At 41.7% G+C, this 19062-nt stretch overlaps 1 protein-coding gene across 1 annotated transcript in view; it reads right to left on the reverse strand.

Moving 5' to 3' along the window:
- Positions 1–19032, reverse strand: part of C11H2orf92 (chromosome 11 C2orf92 homolog) — a 53762-nt gene extending 34730 nt beyond the window's left edge. Inside the window, exons 1-3 of the mRNA XM_043918678.1 lie at positions 19005–19032; positions 18856–18889; positions 201–263 (exon numbers count right to left, since the gene is read on the reverse strand). The gene's annotated coding sequence lies outside the window, so the exon portion shown is untranslated. The remainder of the gene's footprint in view (positions 1–200; positions 264–18855; positions 18890–19004) is intronic.
- Positions 19033–19062: the final 30 nt, after the last annotated feature.

Here is a 19062-nt window from a genome sequence, read left to right on the forward strand (position 1 = left end):
AATCCTTTCCAACTACTTATCTTCAATGATTTATTTAATTTCTTGAGATTCTGACATCTAGAAAATCTGTTCTGGCCTCAAGGCAAAGCACGTTCCTTCCCGTCAGAGCAGCAGCAGGGACAGGTTATCTAGGAGACCACCACGGACGAGCACAAGACTTCAAACACAGCCTGACCATTTCACGTGAGAGAGGTACTTACCAAAGAGTTTAGCCAGACCTTTGTCCAAAATTTTTGAATTTGATGAAAATTCAGCATTTGAACCTGTGGGGAAGATAAGCCTCAGCTGTGAGTCAATCTTTCACTTAGGAGCTGTGTGTGATTCTTCTGAAATCAACACTCTCTTGGATGGTATTCTGAGAGGAGCATCCTGCACCTGGCCTGCTCGAGGGGAAGAGCACTGGGCTTGGGTTCTGGTAGGACATTTGAACACTGCGTGACCTCAGGCAGTGAGGTTCTGTGGGATGTGGTTTTCTCGTCTGAGGCTGGAGGGAAAGATATGGACAGACCAGAGGAGGGCTGTGGGGAGGGGGAGGAAATTCACCAATGTGACCTTCAGACTGAGAATGCTCGCCCCTCATTCCAACTCAGTGCTATTATCTATGATGGACCACAGTTAACAGAGCTGGTTCCAAGCAAGGGTATGCTCAGTACTCAGCTGTGGGAGGAACGGAGACAGATGGACACACGTCTCGGGAGATATTCAACAAAAACTCTCCCCTCCACAGGTAATGAGGTCAATGGGCAGTGTCTGACCATTCTGGAAATGTGATGCTTTCTCGTTTTGGAATAAAGGGAACAATCCTGCTGCATGCTCTGCACTGATCCTCACTGAGGATTTTGTATTTAGGAAGGACTTAAGGGCCTAAGTCATCCTGATTTGACTTGATAAATACAAGGAATTCCTGATGTTGTCCCTCAGGATTGAAAAAAATGAAGATGCAAACAGAGATGAACCAGGTCAGCCATCTCCCCTAGGACAGCATGGATGGGTGTTAAGACTCCTGTTGACCCACATGTGGCTACATCAAGGACATGAATTAATGGTGCAAAAAGACTGTAGCGATCTGGGAAAATTTTGAGCTATGTGTGTGGGTGCTCAGTCCCTCAGACATGTTCGACTCTCTGCGACCCTACAGACTGTAGCCCTCCAGGCTCCTCTGTGCATGGGATTTTTGTGGCAAGAATACTGGAATAGGTTGCCATCTTCTCCTCCAGAGAATTTTCCAGACTCAGGGATCGAACTCACGTCTTCTGCATTGCACGCGGATTCTTTACCACTGAGCCACTGTGGAAGCCCTTTGAGCTACAATATCAGGCTTTTCTTTTTGGAGGTCATGATGTCTGTGACACATTTTCCTGATTCAAAGTCAGCCCTTTTTTCTGGCCCCTGAGGAGTGGGCAAACCCATCAGGGAGGAGAAACTTGTGCTTTAATAAAAGCGTTTTAGGCCACAGTGCCCCACCCCCTGCCCCCTGAGTTCCCCCTGAGTTGTAAGTTCCACAGAGTATTCATGAAGTTTCCTCAAGAATCTGGACTTTTGCCTCAAAGTCAAAACAACACTGGTTTCCTCAGTCTGCAGAGACATTGAGTAGTATGTGCACGACAGGTTCCCACTCCACAGGGAAATTGCTAATTAGTGGTTAATAGTGCATGGATATGATGGCTTTTTGGTGTATGAACAGAACAAAAATTTTTCTCTTGCTGAGACAGTTGTGAATCACTAAGAATCAATAAGGTGAAAGTGTAAGTAAGCCCCATGAAGTAAAATATTTGTTCACAAAAACTCTTGGTTTTTAAAGTGACTGTAGCCACAAAATTAAAAGATGATTGCTTCTTGGAAGGAAAGCTATGACAAACCTAGACAGTGTATTAAAAAGCAGAGACATTAAAAAAAAAAAAGCAGACATCACTTTGCCAACAAAGATCCCTATAGTCAAAGTTACGGTTTTTCCAGTAGTCATGTATGCATGTGAGAGTTGGACGGTAAAGAAGGCTGAGCGCTGAAGAACTGATGCTTTCAAACTGTGGCGCTGGAGAAGGCTCTTGAGAGTCTCTTGGACTGCAAGGAGATCAAACCAGTCCATCCTAAAGGAAATCAACCCTGAATATTCATTGGAAGGATGGATGCTGAAGCTGAAGCTCCAATACTCTAGCCACCTGACGCAAAGAGCTGGCTCATTAGAAAAGACCCTACTGCTGGGAAAGATTGAAGGCAAAAGAAGGAGCTGGCAGAGAATGAGATGGTTAGACAGTATCAGCAACTCAACGGATATAAATTTGAACAAACTTGAGGAGATGGTGGAGGACAGAGGAGCCTGCAGTCCATGGGGTCACAAAGAGTGAGACAGGACTCAGTGACTAAACAATAACAAGGAAAAAAAAAAAAAAACAATAACAAGGACAAGAAGAGTTACTATCTTCCCTTTCCTTGAAGTCATCCCTGGTGGACTGCTGTATAATGTACCTCTGTCCCTCATGACAGATGACACTGTTTTGTACTCTTGGTCTGCTGAATTTTTGGAAAACAGTACTATAGTTTCCTCTATCATAAGGATTGCGTCTACTGCTTTTCTCCATAGACCCAATTTCTTTACATTGAGAGAATGTCCAAGAATGTGGTCAGCCAATCAGTTTAGTAAATAGCACAAGTGCTTCCAATTGCAGTAAGATCCTAAAAGTAGAGCATGGAAATCTAATGTTCACTTTGAAAAAGCCACATTCATAAGATGTTCATAACAGCACTATTCAGATAGTCAAAAGGTGGAAACAACCCAAACGTCCATCAACTGACACATGGATCAACCAAATGGGGCACGTCCATGTGATGGACTATCATTCAACCATAAAAGGGAATGAATTCCTGAGGCATGCGACCATGTGGATGAACCCTGAAAATGTGTTAGATGTAACCAACTGGTCACAAAAGACCATACAGTGTGTGATTCCATATACAAATACCCAGAATAGATAAATCCGTAGGACAGACAGTGGGTTAGTGGTTGCCAGGGTCTGTGGAAAATGGGGGATGGGGATTGATAGCAAGTGGGTATGATATTACTTTGGGGAGTGCTGAAAATGTTCTAAAATTAGATAGTGGTGGTTCACAACCCCATGAATATACACTGTAAAGGGTGTATCTTATGTTATGTAACTAATATACCAAGCTATTGTTTAAAGTACAGAGTGTGAAGAGCCGGTGGGAATTTGCTATAAGGCTCAGGGAACTCAAACTCGGGCTCCATGACAATCTAGAAAGGTGGGATGGGATGAGAAGCCATAGGCAGGCTCAAGAGGGAGAAGACAATGTAGACGTATGGCTGATCCATGTTGCTATATGGCAGAAACCAACATAATGTTGCAATTGTTCTTCAATCAAAAGTAAGTTAATTAAGAAAAAAAAGTGTGAAAAATAATAAAACATTAAAAAATAAAACATAGTGTGTGTGTATATATAGGAGGGGATAGACAAAACAAGATGTGACTGATTAGCGCATATAGGTTCATTATATTAATACTAATCCCTCTCCTTTTGTATATGTTTGAAATTTTTCACAAGGAAAGGTTAAAATGTGCAAGCATGCTACTCTCGCACGGAGCTCTGGATTTTGAGTAGTGTACAAAGTTAGGAATACTGATAAAATTTCTTTCTCCTTTGCAAAGAATCCCTGAGGTAGATCCGGGGAGGTGAAGCAGGTAGAGCGAGGAGAAACCCTGCGGTCACTCCCGCACCCATCAGAGGCGAGCACCGTCTCCTGTCTGATTCAGGCTCACGACGAGTCTTCACACGCATCTCCACCTGCCACAATACACCTGGGGCGGTACCTCTGGTCAGATGGGAAGGGTGAGGCTCTGCACCTTGCCAATAATCCAGGAAGAGAACAAAGAAGAGGGTCTCTGCTCCTCTCTTCTTTGCCATAGTCTGTGTACCATTACTGAGAAGCAATCTCCCAAAATACTTCAGACAGAACAGCCTTTAACTCCAGGATACTTCAGAACCGACGGTCTGTGACGTCACACCCGGAAACGGAAACGGAAGCGAGGGGCTGGGCAGGTCCACAGTGGGAAGGGGGAGGGTGGTGTCTGTGGGCCAGCACGGGAAAGGGAGAGGCCACCTTAAGGCAACAGCCTTTCCACTCACTCTTGGGTTCTGCACTGCCTTCCTTCATCCCCAGGCACCGCCTCCTGGAAGCAACCAGAACTCTTCAGTTGCAAGTGACAAAAACTCAATTAAATCAACTTAACTGAACTGTAAATAGCTACAGTAGCCAGAAAAATCTTAGGACAAATCAACATATCACATTACAAAAGTATCGTTATTTATTGCATCACATAATAGAATTGTTGTTGTTGTTTAGTCCCTAAGTCATGTCCAACTCTCTGCGACCCCATGGACTACAATACACCAGGCTTCCCTGTCCTCCACTATCTCCTGGAGTTTGTTCAGGCTCATGTCCATAGAGTCCATGATGCTATCTAACCATCTCATCCTCTGCTGCCCTCTTTAACAAGTATAGCACCAAAAATGTTATAAATAAAAATATAAGTTGATGCTGTCACTCATATGTCAGTATTTCCCCTATTACATTTCATAAGTATTAAAGTATTTCCAAAGGGGGAAAATGTCTTTATATTTTAGCACCTTTAACTGTACTTTTCTTCCTGCATTTTCATTATACACTGGGTCCTACAAGTTATGTAGCCAGTCCTGCTTTGTATGCAGTGATAGAATGAAAGAAATCTGAGGAGGGGATGGAGTGGAGGGAGAAGTTATAGAAAAAGTTATAGAGTTGAATTCTGAGTAGCTCAGATGTACTGGATTGTTGGGGCTGCCCCAACGAAATTCCACAAAATGGTGAGGTTAAACAACATCAGTCTATTGTCTAATAGTTCTGGGGACCAGAAGTCTGAGACAGAGTTGGTTCTTTCTGAGGCCTCTCAACCTGGCTTGTAGGCAGCTGTCTTCTCCTTGTGACTTCCCTCCACAATCATCTGTGTCCAAAGTTTCTCTTCTTATAAGGACTCTAGTCATATTGAACTGTAGTCTACCCTAATGTACCTCATTTCTGAAGTACTGGCGGTTAGGACATCAACATATGTATCTGGGGTGGGGACACAATTCAACCCATAACAGGAGGTAATTGAAGCAGCAAAAATGTTATTTTCCTAAAGTATCTTCAAGAAAACAAAAACAACAAAAAGAACATATACCCCCAACACAAAACTCACATCCTCAGCATAACTGGGAGACAGAAAATGTCCAACTTCAAATTCCGGTAATATAAAAAGAAGTCCTAAGCCAAGACACTAATTCTCTGGCTTCTGCCACTTGTCTTGGTGGAGAGGAAACACAGCAGCCCCCAAATGACCTAAAATCTCATGTAGAAAGAGAACACTCACCCTACGAACACAAGCACCCCACGTGTGTCCGGGTTCAGTTCAGTCGCTCAGTCGTGTCCAACTCTTTGTGACCCCATGGACTGCACCACGCCAGGCCTCCCTGTCCATCGCCAACTCCTGGAGTTTACTCAAACTCTTGTCAATTGAATCGGTGATGCCATCCAGCCATCTCATCCTCTGTCGTCCCCTTCTCCTCCTGCCTTCAATCTTTCCCAGCATCAGGGTTTTTTCCAATGAGTCAGTTCTTTGCATCAGGTGGCCAAAGTATTGCAGTTTCAGCTTCAGCATCAGTACTTCCAATGAATATTCAGGACTGATCTCCTTTAGGATGGACTGGTTGGATCTCCTTGCAGTCCAAGGGACTCTCAAGAGTCTTCTCCAACACCACAGTTCAAAAGCATCAATTCCTCGGCACTCAGCTTTCTTTAGAGTCCAACGCTCACATCCATACATGACTACTGGAAAAACCACAGCCTTTACTAGACAGACCTTTGTTGGCAAAGTAATGTTTCTACTTTTTAATATGCTGTCTAGATTGGTCATAACTTTTCTTCCAAGGAGCAAGCGTCTTTTAATTTCATGGCTGCAGTCACCATCTGCAGTGATTTTGGAACCCAAAAGAATTAAGTCTGTCACTGTTTCCACTGTTTCCCCATCTATTTGCCATGAAGTGATGGGACCAGATGCCATGATCTTAGTTTTCTGGATGTTGAGTTTTAAGCCAACTTTTTCACTCTCCTCTTTCACTTTAATCTAGAGGCTCTTTAGTTCTTTGCTTTCTGCCATAAGGGTGGTGTCATCTGCATATCTGAGGTTATTGGTATTTCTCCCTGCAGTCTTGATTCCAGCTTGTGCTTCATCCAGTCCAGCATTTCTCATGATGTACTCTGCATATAAGTTAATAAGCAGGGCGATGATATACAGCCTTGACGTACTCCTTTCCCTATTTAGAACCAGTCTGTTGTTCCATGTCCAGTTCTAACTGTTGCTTCTTGACCTGCATACAGATTTCTCAAGAGGCAGGTCAGGTGGTCTGGTATTCCTATCTCTTGAAGAATTTTTCACAGTTTGTTGTGATCCACACAGTGAAAGGCTTTGGCATAGTCAATAAAGCAGAAATATGGAACTATTTTTCTGGAACTCTCTTGCTTTTTTGATGATCCAACAGATGTTGCAATTTGATCTCTGCTTTTTCTAAATCCAGCTTGAACATCTGGAAGTTCTGAGTTCACATACCGTTGAAACTTGGCTTGGAGAATTTTGAGCATTACTTTACCAGAGTGTAAAATGAGTGCAACTGTGCAGTAGTGTGAGCAATCTTTGGCATTGCCTTTCTTTGGGATTGGAATGAAAACTGACCTTTTTCAGTCCTGTGGCCACTGCTGAGTTTTCCAAATTTGCTGGCATATTGAGTGCAGCACTTTCACAGCGTCATCTTTTAGGATTTGAAATAGCTCAGCTGGAATTCCATCACCTACACTAGCTCTTTTTGTAGTGATGTTTCCTAAGGTCCACTTGACTTCGCATTCCAGAATGTCTGGCTCTAGATGAGTGATCACACCATCGTGGTTATCTGGATCATGAAGATCTGTTTTATATAGTTTTGTGTATTCTTGCCACCTCTTCTTAATATCTTCTGCTTCTGTTAGGGCCGTACCATTTCTGTCCTTTATTGTGCCCATCTTTGCTTGAAATATTCCCTTGGTAGCTCTTAATTTTCTTGAAGAGATCTCTAGACTATCCCATTCTGTTGTTTTCCTTTATTTCTTTGCATTGATCGCTGAGGAAGGCTTTCTTATCTCTCCTTGCTATTCTTTGGAACTCTGCATTCAAATGGAAATATCTTTCCTTTTCTCCTTTGCCTTTTGCTTCTCTCCTAGTCACAACTATTTGTAAGGCCTCCTCAAACAACCATTTTGCCTTTTTGCATTTCTTTTCCTTGGGGATGGTCTTGATCCCTGTCTCCTGTACAGTGTCATGAACCTCTGTCCATAGTTCTTCAGGCACTCTGTCTATCAGATCTAATCCCTTGAATCTATTTGAAACTTCCACTGTATAATCATAAGGGATTTGATTTAGGTCATACCTGAATGGTCTAGTGGTTTTCCCTACTTTTCTTCAGTTTCAGCCTGAATTTGGCAATAAGGAGTTCATGGTCTGTGCCACAGTCAGCTCCCAGTCCTGTTTTTGCTGACTGTATAGAACTTCTCCATCTTTGGCTGCAAAGAAAATAATCAATCTGATTTCTGTACTAACCAGCTGGTGATGTCCATGTGCAGAGTCTTCTCCTGTGTTGTTGGAAGAGGGTGTTTGCTATGACCAGTGCATTCTCTTGCAAAACTCTATTAGCCTTTGCCCTGCTTCATTCTGTACTCCAAGGCCAAATTTGCCCATTATTCCAGGTATTTCTTGACTTCCTACTTTTGCGTTCCAGTCCCCTATAATGAAAAGGACATCTTTTTTGGGTCTTGTAGGTTTTCATAGAACCGTTCAACTTCAGCTTCTTCAGCATTACTGGTCAGGGCATAGACTTGGATTACAAACCATATTAAATGGTTTGCCTTGGAAACAAACAGAGATCATTCTGTTGTTTTTGAGATTGCATCCAAGTACTGCACTTCAGACTCTTTGGTTGAATATGATGACTACTCCATTTCTTCTACGGGATTCTTGCCCACAGTAGTAGATAGAATGGTCATCTGAGTTAAACTCACCCATTCCAGTCCATTTTAGTTCACTGATTCCTAAAATGCAAACTTCACTCTTGCCATCTCCTGTTTGATCACTTCCAATTTGCCTTTATTGATGGACTTAACATTCCAGGTTCATATGCAATATTGCTCTTTATAGAATTGAACTTTACTTAAATACCCAGAGGTGGAAAAGACCTGGGCAAGAGATTGGGGAGGCTTCAATCAAGCAAGACCCTGGAAGGGCCTGGGCATGGGCTGGATGTGGGTTGGAGATGGAGTCCTCTGGGGGACTGTAACCAAGGAGATTTCACACAATGCTGAGGGTCAATAAAACCAAAGCAATGGCTAGCTTCAAACTCAAGATGTATAAGCATCCGTCTTTCAAGTCCTATGGCCCACTCCTGCCACTTTCCCCCATCTCAGCAACAAATCAATCCTACTTGTTCAGGCCAAAATCCAGAGTACACCCCAGACTCCTCTCTTTCTCTTTCACCACGCATCCAATCCATGAGCAAATCCTCTATTTGATTCTCAAATACATCCCCAAACCTGGCCACCTGGCCCCCCTCTACTGCTGCAGCAGACACCAGCCAGCAGCATCCCATCCTCACCTCAGTGCTGGTGAGATGAGAGGCCACTGTTGAATCCCGACAAGTCATTACCAAAATCTTCACCACCTCCTCTCCCACTTACCCCTCCTTTCCCTTCTATCTGCTGACATCACCAGAGGAAGAGAATATGGGTTGCTTTGTAACCTGAGGACACTAGACCACACAAGGTGTGATCTATCAGCTGCTTTTACATGATCAACAGGCTTTCTCTCCCCTGATTCTCTCGTTTCCCAGCAGAACTGTTAGGTACTAAGGTAATAGTGTGAGACATTAATAAACAGAAACCTCAGCTCTATTCAGAGCTGAGAGACCACAAGGGGGCGCTCTGACGCTCAGAGCCCAACAGGAAGAAGAAACAAGTCCTCTTCACTTCCCGCAAGGGCTCAGCCAGTGAAATCCATGGATCCTTTGTTTGCTACAGCCTCCCCCAACTTGCTTTTCTCCTTATAAAAGAGTTCTCTCTCCTTGCCATGCAGGGACTTATCCGTAGCACACCATGATTGAGGACCCCAAATTGGAATTCTCTGTGGATCCCAAAATAAACCCCTTTTCTTTTTTCCTGGAGAAATCACCGGCAGTCTACTTCTTTTACTTCAACAACATCTATATTTACATAGTCATCCAAGTATGGAGTAAGAATCAATAAATCTTTTCCGTAAAGAGCCAGATAGAAAATATTTCAAGTTTTGCAGGCTATGTATGTTTCTTTTCTCTTTGCTGTTATTTTTATAACCTTTTAAAAACATAAAAACCACTGGGGGGGGGGGGGGATCAATGAAACAAAAAGCTAGTTCTTTGAGAAAATCAATACAATATAAAACTCTAGCCAGACTGATCAGACAAAAAGACAGAAAACATATTAACAATATCAGGGATGAGAAAGTAGACATTACTAGAGATACTACAGATGTAAAGGAAGATAAGTGTACAATTATTTTAAAAAACTTTCTGCCAATAGATTCAACAACTAGATAAAATGTACAGATTCCTTAACACAAACTAATAGAGCCTCCTCAAGAAGAAATAAATAAACTTAATAGTAATGTAAGACAGAAAGCACTTTTCTTTTTTAAAAAAGAAAAAAGCTCCATATTAAAGGCACTTGATGAAAGCTAAATGGCAACCCACTCTAGTACTCTTGCCTGGAGAATCCCATGGACAGAAGAGCCTGGCAGGCTACAGTCCATGGGGTTGCAATAGTCTTAGCAACTAAACACAACTTAGTGACTAAATCAACCAACCAAATCAACCAACATCCATTTAAGATAAAACTCCCATTAACTAGAAAACAAAGAGAATTTTCTCAGTTTGATAAAGAGAATCTATGCAAGACCTAAAGTAACATCATCACAAACAAAATGGTAAAAGATTGAATGCTTCCTCCCTAATCTCAGGATCAAAACAAGGATGTCCACTCTTACCACTCCCATTCAACTTTGTCCTCAAGGGTCTGCCCATGCAGTAAGGCAATGAAAAGAAATAAAAGGCATACAGATTAAAAAGGAAGAAATAAAACTGTCTTTATTCTTAGTTGACTTGATTATCTAGGTAAAAAAAATCTAAGAATTCCTAAGAAAAAATAAATGAGTTTAGCAGGGCAGCAGGACACGTTTTTAAAACCAATTGTACTAAGAGAATGAAAAGACAAGCTACAAACCAGGAGAAAATATTTGCAATACACATGTAATAAAGGACTTGCATCTAAAATATACAAAGAATTCTTAAAACTCAACAAGAAAACAACTCAATTAAAAAATGGGTGAAACCTGAACAGACACCTCACCATATTTGCTACACTATATAGGTAGTAAATATTCATTTGAAAGATGTGCAACATCACATGTCATTAAGAAAGTACAAATTAAAACAACAATGAGATGCCACTACACACCTATTAGAATGGCTACAGTCCCAAACACTGACAACATCAAACGCTGTAGAGGATGTAGAGAAAAGGAACTCTCATTCATTACTGATGGGAATGCAACACTGGTACAACCACTCTGCAACACTTTTCTTACAAAGCTAAACATAGGTTTACCATCCATCAGTTATATTCTGAGGTACTTAAACAAATGAGTTGAAATTGTATGCCCACATAAAAAGCTGCACATGGATTTTAACAAAGCTTTACTCATAATTGCCAAAAATTGGAAGCAACTTAGATGTCCTTCCATAGATCAATGGATAAACAAACTGCAAGGGACTTCCCTGGTGGTCCAGGGGTTAAGTCTCTGTGCTCCCAATACAAAGGGCACAAGTTTGATCCCGGGTTGGGGAAGTTTCAAGTGCTGAGGGGTGCAGTGAAGAAAAGAAAATGCAATACATCCAGACAATGGAATACTATTCAGCAACAGAAGAAATGATTCTATTGAGTTACAAAAAGGTATGGAGGAGCCTTAATTCTAAGTGAGAGAGGCCAGGCTGAAAAGACTACACACTGCATGATTCCAACTGTATGACATTATGTATAAAGGCAAAATCATACAGACAGTAAAAAAAAAAAAAAAAAACGGAGGAAGAAAGGAATGAATATGTGGAAAAAGGGAATTTGTTTAAAGCCATAAACTGTTCTGAATGATACTGTACTGGTGGATACATTATGCATTTGTCAAAAACCCACTGAAAGTAAAACACAAAAAGTGAGTCCTAATGTATGTGCTACGCTGTGCTCAGTTGCTTCAGCAGTATCTGACTCTCTGTGACCCCATGGACTGCAGCCCACCAGGCTCCTCAGTCCCTGGGATTTTCCAGGCAAGAATACTGGAGTGGGTCGCCATACCCTCCTCCAGGATCTTCCCAACCCAGGGATCCAATCCCCGTCTCCTGCATGTCCTGCATTGGCAGGTGGATTCTTTAGGGCTGAGCCACAGGGGAAGCAATGTAACCTATAGGCCTTAGTTAATAATAATGTATCAATATTGGTTCATCAGTTGCAACATATGCATACAGTAATGCAAAATGTTAAGAACTGAGGAAATTGCAGCAAGGAAGGGTGGGTGTTTATGGAGGTATACAGGAACTTTGTATTTTCTGCACAATTTTTCTATAAACCTAAATCTGCTCTAACTATAAAATCTACTGTTGTTTTTTAAAATCAATTTTATTTCTACCTATTGACAATGAATAATTAAAGTTTAAATTAGAGAAACAATACTGTTGATAGTAGCATCAAAAATATGCATTATTTAGGGATAAACTTGATGGAGGACTCTAAAATCTATACACCAGAAACTTTCAAAATAAAATTTATCTCACTCCTGGGCATACATCCAGAGAAAACTCTAATTTGAAAAGATATATGCATTACAGGGACTTCCCTGGTGGTCCAGTGTTAAGACTTCACTTCCCAAGGCAGGGGGTATGGGTCTGATCCCTAGTCAGGGAGCTAAAATCCCAAATGCCTCATGGGCAAGACACCAAAAAACATAAAACAGAAATAATGTTGTAACATGCATCCCAATCTTCACAGCAGCACTACTTAACAATAGGCAAGACACAGAAGCAACCTAAATATCCATCAAGATTTGGTCCTATATATATAGATTTCCCAGGTGGCATTAGTGGTAAAGAATCTGTCTGCAAGGTGGGAGACCTGGGTTCGATCCCTGGGTTGGGAAGACCCCCTGGAGAAGGGAAAGGCTACCCACTCCAGTATTCTGGCCTGGAGAATTCCATGGACTGTATAGTCCATGGGGTTGCAAAGAGTCGGACATGACTGAGCGACTTTCACTTTCACTTCATACTGGCTTCCCAGGTGGCATTGGTGGTAAAGAATCCACCTGCAAGGCAGAAGACACAGGACATGCGGGTTGGATTCCTGGATCGGGAAGATCCCCTGGAGCAGGAAATGGCAACCCACTCCAGTATTCTTGCCTGGAGAATCCCATGGACAGAGGAGCCTGGTGGGCTACAGTTCACGGAGTTGCAAAGAGTCAGTCATGTCTGAACACACAATGTCTGAGCACACACACACACACACACACATATACACACACACACAATGGAATACTGCTCAGCCATAAAAATGAAAGAAACAATATGGCAACACAGACGAACCTAGAGACTATCATGTTAAGTGAAGTAATTCAGACAAATACAAATATCACATGGTATCACTTATATGTAGAATCTAAAATATAATACAAATTAACTTATTTACAAAACAGAAACACAAAACAAACCTATGGTTGCCAAAGCGGGGGAGGGGGGACTAAATCAGGAGTTTGGGACGGGCAACTATAAACTATCATAAAGTGACGACAAGGCCGTACTGCAGGGCACAGGAAGCTATATTCAATGTCATGTGATAAACCGCAGTGAAAAAGCATCTGGAAAAGAATATACACGTATATATATGTACATGTATGTATATGTAACTGAATCATTCTGCTGTGCACCAGAAGCTAACACAACGCTGTAAACCAATTATATTTCAGTAATGATAATAATAATAAAATTTAAAAGACCTAATATGGAGACACGCTTATGGATCAGAAGACATTTTGTTAAGATGTTAACTCTCCTCAAATCGCCCTATAGATTCAATGCAAAACCAATCAAACTTCCAAGAGGCTTCCTTGTGTATATGGAGAAGCTGGTCCCCAAATTGTATGGAAGTCAAAGGATCCGGATTTTTCAAAACAATTTGAAAAAGAACAAAAGAGGGCTTAACATTATCTGATTTCAAGATAGAGAAAACTACAATGAATAAGACCATGTGGTACTGACAAATAGATCAATGGGACCGAGGGTCCAGAAATAAATTCATACACACGAGGTCAACTGATAACAAAGGTATCAAATGACCTTTAACAGAATGTACTTTGGGGGCCCTTCCTCAGGCACTCTTTCTCCAGCACTGTTGTCCTGCTGACAAGAGTCCTGAGGACTCTTCACAAACAGGACCCTGGCACTTCTAAAGCTCAGGGGTTCGTTATGCAAGTACTTTTTCATTCCCATTTCATTTAAAAGTAACATATCAAAAACACTTCCCTGGTGGCACAGTGGATAGGAATCTCCACCAATGCAGGCGACACAGGTTCAATCCTTTGTCCAGGAAGATCCCACATGCCTTGGACCGACTAAGCTGGTGTGCCACAACTACTGAGCCTGCGCTCTAGGGCCTGCCAGCCACAACTAGTGAGCCCCTGTGTTGCAACTACTGAAGCCCGCACGCCTAGAGCCCATGCTCCACAACAAGAGAAGACACCAAAATGGAAGCCTGCACACTGCAACAAGAGAGTAGCCCCCACCTGCCGCAAATGGAGAAAGTCTGCACAGAGCAACAAAGACCCAGCACAGTCAAAAATAATAAATAATTTTTAAAAAGAAACTTGAAAAATGGGTACTGAACAGACATTTATCCAAAGAAGATACACAAATGGCCAACAAGCAAATTAAAAGCTATGCAACATCATGAATCACTGCAGAAATGCAAATCAAACCAATGATGAGCTACGATCTCATACTCATTAGGATGGCTATAATAGAAAACAAAAACAGAATGTAACCAGGGTGGTGAGGCTGTGGAGAAACTGGAACCCTTGTGCACTGTTGTTGGGAATGAAAAATAATGCATCCACTATGGAAAAGAGTATGGCTGTTCTTAAAGCAATCAAAAGCAGAATTTTAATATGATCCAGCAATCCCATCAGTCTGCTCAGTTCAGTTGCTCAGTCATGTCCGACTCTTTGTGACCCCATGGACTGAAGCACGGCAGGCTTCCCTGTCTTAGCACCAATTCCTGGAGCTTGCTCAAACTCATGTCCATCTAGTCAGTGATGTCATCCATCTCATCCTCTGACATCCCCTTCTTCTCCTACCTTCAGTTTTTCCCAGGATCACGGTCTTGGTCTTTTTCGATGAGTCAGTTCTTCACATCAGGTGACCAAAGTAATGGATTTTCGGCTTCAGCATGAGTCCTTCCAATGAATATTCTGGACTGATTTCCTTTAGGATTGACTGGCTTGGTCTTCTTGCAATCCAAGGGACTCTCAAGAGTCATCTCAAACACCACAGTTCAAAAGCATCAATTCTTCAGCGCTCAGCTTTCTTTATGGTCCAACTCCCACATCTATACACGACTACTGGAAAAAACACAGTTTTGATTAGATGGGCCTTTGTTGGTAAAGTAATGTCTCTGCTTTTTAATATGCTGTCTAGGTTGGTCATAGCTATTCTTTCGAGGAGCAAGCACCTTTTAATTTCATGACTGCAGTCACCATCTGCAGTGATTCTGGAACCCAAGAAAATAGTCTGTCACTGTTTCCATTGTTAACCCATCTATTTGCTGAGAAGTGATGGGACCGGATGCCATGATCTTAGTTTTCTGAATGTTGAGTTTTAAGCCAGCTTTTTCACTCTCCTCTTTCACTTTCTTCAAGAGGCTATTTAGTTCCTCATCCCTTTCTGCCATAAGGGTGGTGTCATCTGCATATCTGAGATTATTGATGTTTCTCCCTGCAATCCTGATTCCAGCTTATGCTTCACCCAGCCCGGCATTTCTCATGATGTACTCTGCGTATAAGTTAATAAGCAGGGTGACAATATACAGCCTTGATGTACTCCTTTCCCTATTTGGAACCAGTCTGTTGTTCCACGTCCAGTTCTACCAGTTCTAACTGTTGCTTCTTGACCTGCACACAGATTTCTCAAGAGGCAGGTCAGGTGGTCTGGTATTCCCATCTCTTGAAGAATTTTCCAGTTTGTTGTGATCCACACAGTCAAAGGCTTTGCCAAAGTCAATGAAGCAGAAGTAGATGTTTTTCTGGAATTCTCTTGCTTTTTCTATGATCCAACAATGGATGTTGGCAATATGATCTCTGGTTCCTCTGCCTTTTCTAAATCCAGCTTGAACATATGGAAGTTCTCGGTTCACATACTGTTGAAGCCTAGCTGGAGAATTTTGAGCATTCCTTTACCAGTGTGTGAGATCAGTGCAATTGTGTGGTAATTTGAACATTCTTTGGCGTTGCCTTTCTTTGGGATTGGAATGAAAACTGACCTTTTCCAGTCCTGTGGCCACTGCTGAGTTTTCCAAATTTGCTGGCATATTGAGTGCAGCACTTTTACAGCATCATCTTTTAGGATTTGAAATAGCTCAGCTGGAATTCCATCACCTCCACTAGCTTTGTTCGTAGTGATGCTTCCTAAGACCCACTTGACTGCACAGTCCAGGATGTCTGGCTCTAGGTGAATGATCACACCATGGTGGTTATCTGGCTCATGAAGATCTTTTTTGTATAGTTCTTCTGTGTATTCTTGCCACCTCTTCTTAATATCTTCTGCTTCTGTTAGGGCCATACAGTTTCTGTCCTTTATTGTGCCCATCTTTGCTTGAAATGTTCCCTTGGTATCTCTAATTTTCTTGAAGAGATCTCTATCTCTAGTCTTTCCCAGTCTATTGTTTTCCTCTATTTCTTTGCATTGATTGCTTAGAAAGGCTTTCTTATCTCTCCTTGATATTCTTGGAACTCTGCATTCAGATGGATATATCTTTCCTTTTCTCATTTTGCTTTTTGCTTCTCTTCTTTTATCTGCAATTTGTAAGGCCTCCTCAGACAACCATTTTGCCTTTTTGCATTTCTTCTTCTTGGGGATGGTTTTGATCATCACCTTCCGTACAATGTTACCAACCTCTGTCCAAAGTTCTTCAGGCACTCTATCTATCAGATCTAATCCCTTCGATCTATTTGAAACTTCCACTGTATAATCATAAGGGATTTGATGTAGGTCATACCTGAATGGTCTAGTGGTTTTCCCTACTTTCTTCAATTTCAGTCTGAATTTGGCAATAAGGAGTTCATGGTCTGTGCCACAGTCTGCTCCCGGTCCTGTTTTTGCTGACTGTATAGAACTTCTCCATCTTTGGCTGCAAAGAATATAATCAATCTGATTTCCGTACTGACCATCTGGTGATATCCATGTGTAGAGTCTTCTCTTGTGTTGTTGGAACAGGGTGTTTGCTGTGACCAGTGTGTTCTTTTGCAAAACTCTGTTAGCCTTTGCCCCGCTTCATTCTGTACTCCAAGGCCAAATTTGCCTGTTACTCCAAATATCTCTTTACTTCCTACTTTTGCATTCCAGTCCCCTATGATGAAAAGGACATATGTTGGGCTGTTAGTTCTAGAAGGTCTTGTAGGTCTTCATAGCACCGTTCAACTTCAACTTCTTCAGCATTAATGGTTGGGGCATAGTCTTGAATTACTGTGATACTGAACTGTTTGCCTTGGAAACAAACAGAGATCATTTTGTTCTTTTTGAGATTGCATCCAAATACTGCATTTCAGACTCTTTTGTTGACTATGAGGGCTACTCCACTTCTTCTAAAGGATTGCTGCCCACAGTAGTAGATACAATGGTCATCTGAATTAAATTCACCCATTCCAGTCCATTTTAATTCACTGATTCCTAAAATGTCGACGTTCACTCTTGCCATCTCCTGTTTGACCACTTTAAATTTACCTTGATTCATGGACCTAACATTCCAGGTTCCTATGCAATATTCTTTATGGCATCAGACTTTACTTCCATCGCCAGTCATATCCACAAATGGGTGTTTTTTCGCTCTGGCTCAGCATCTGCATTCTTCCTGGAGCTATTTATCCACTCTTCTCCAGTAGCATATTGGGCACCTACTGACCTGGGGAGTTCATCTTTCACTATCATATCTTTTTGCCTCCTCATACAGTTCATGGGGTTCTCAAGGCAAGATTACTGAAATGGCTTGCCATTCTCTTCTCCAGTGTACCACGTTTTGTCAAAACTCTCCACCATGACCCATCCATCTTGGGTGGCCCTACGCAGCATGGCTCATAGTTTTCATTGAGTTAGACAAGGCTGTGATCCAAGTGATCAGTTTGGTTAGTTTTCTGTAACTATGGTTTCCATTCTGTCTTCCCTCTGATGGATAAGGGTAAGAGGCTTGTGGGAGCCTCCTGATGGGAGGGACTAGTTGTGGGGAATCTGAGTTTTGCTCTGATGGGCAGGGCCATGCACAGTGAATCTTTAATCCAGTCCAATTCCATATCTTGTTATATATCCCAGAGAATTGAAGGCAGAGTCTTGAAGAGGTATTTATACACCAATGTTCACAGCAGTATTGCTTACAATAGCTAAAATGTGAAAGAGACCCAAGAATTCATCAACAGATGAATGGATAAGCAAAATTTAGTATGTACATATAATGGGATACAATTCAGCCATAAAAAGGAAGGAAATTCTGTCACATGGGAAATGGGAAGTTACTGTTTAGTGAGTACAGCATTTCAGTGTTATAAGGTGAAAAATGTTATGCAGATGGATAGTGGCAATCGTTGCACAATATTACAAAGGTATTTAATACCGCTGAACCGTACACTTTAAAATGAGTTAAGAAGAATCTTAAGCACAGTGGATATGTGTATATGGATACCAGGTTCACTTTGCTGTATACGCGAAACTGCCCACTACAAACCAACACACCCTGAATTAAAAGAATTTAATGGGTTATGGTGGTAAATTGTATGTCACATGGATTTTACCACAACTTTAAAATAAGGAAAAAGTAATATATACTGAACAGGGGCTTCCCAGGTAGCTCAATGGCAAAGAACCTGCCTGCCAATGCAGAAGACGCAAGAGGGTCTTCTCCTGAGGGTTCGATCCCTGAGTCAGGAAGATCCCCTGGAGAAGGGAATGGCAATCCACTCCAGTACTCTTGCCTGGGAAATTCCATGGACAGAGAGGCCTGGCTGGCTACAGTCCATGGAGCCACACAATAGCTGGACACAACTGAGCAACTCAGCACCCACGTACAAATACATGAACATATTAAAAAATTAAAATAAAAGTTTACATTGTACAAAGAATTTGCTCTTCATTCCCCCACCTTTACCAGTGGTCCCCGTTCCCCATATTAAAAAGTCTTAAAGGTTCCTCAGACATTCTTCAGAGCCATTCACACATAAACATTCTGGACATTGTGACTGCCTTTCTTTGCTTTGACTTAGCCATATGTCCTGATGTATTTCATATCAGATTATATAAAACCCCTTCATTATTTTAAACAGTTGCATGCTGACCCATTTTATGAACGCATAGACACCAGATACAAATGAACACATACCTATGATTCTATTTGCATAAAACTCCAAAATAGGCTAAACTAACCTGTGGTGACCTGTAGACTGGAGGATAGTAGTCCCTTTCGAGGAAGAAGAGGGCAGTGAGCAAGAGGGGTGGGAGGCTTCTGGAGTGCTGCTCATGTTGTTTTTTAAGGTGTGTTCACAAGTTAATAATTCATTGAAATGTACACTTACGATTTCTGCACTTTCCTGTATGATGTTGTGCTTCAACTTGACCAAATTTAACCTCACA

This window comes from Cervus elaphus, chromosome 11, assembly GCF_910594005.1.
Source record: "Cervus elaphus chromosome 11, mCerEla1.1, whole genome shotgun sequence".
Classification (NCBI taxonomy): Eukaryota; Metazoa; Chordata; class Mammalia; order Artiodactyla; family Cervidae; genus Cervus; species Cervus elaphus.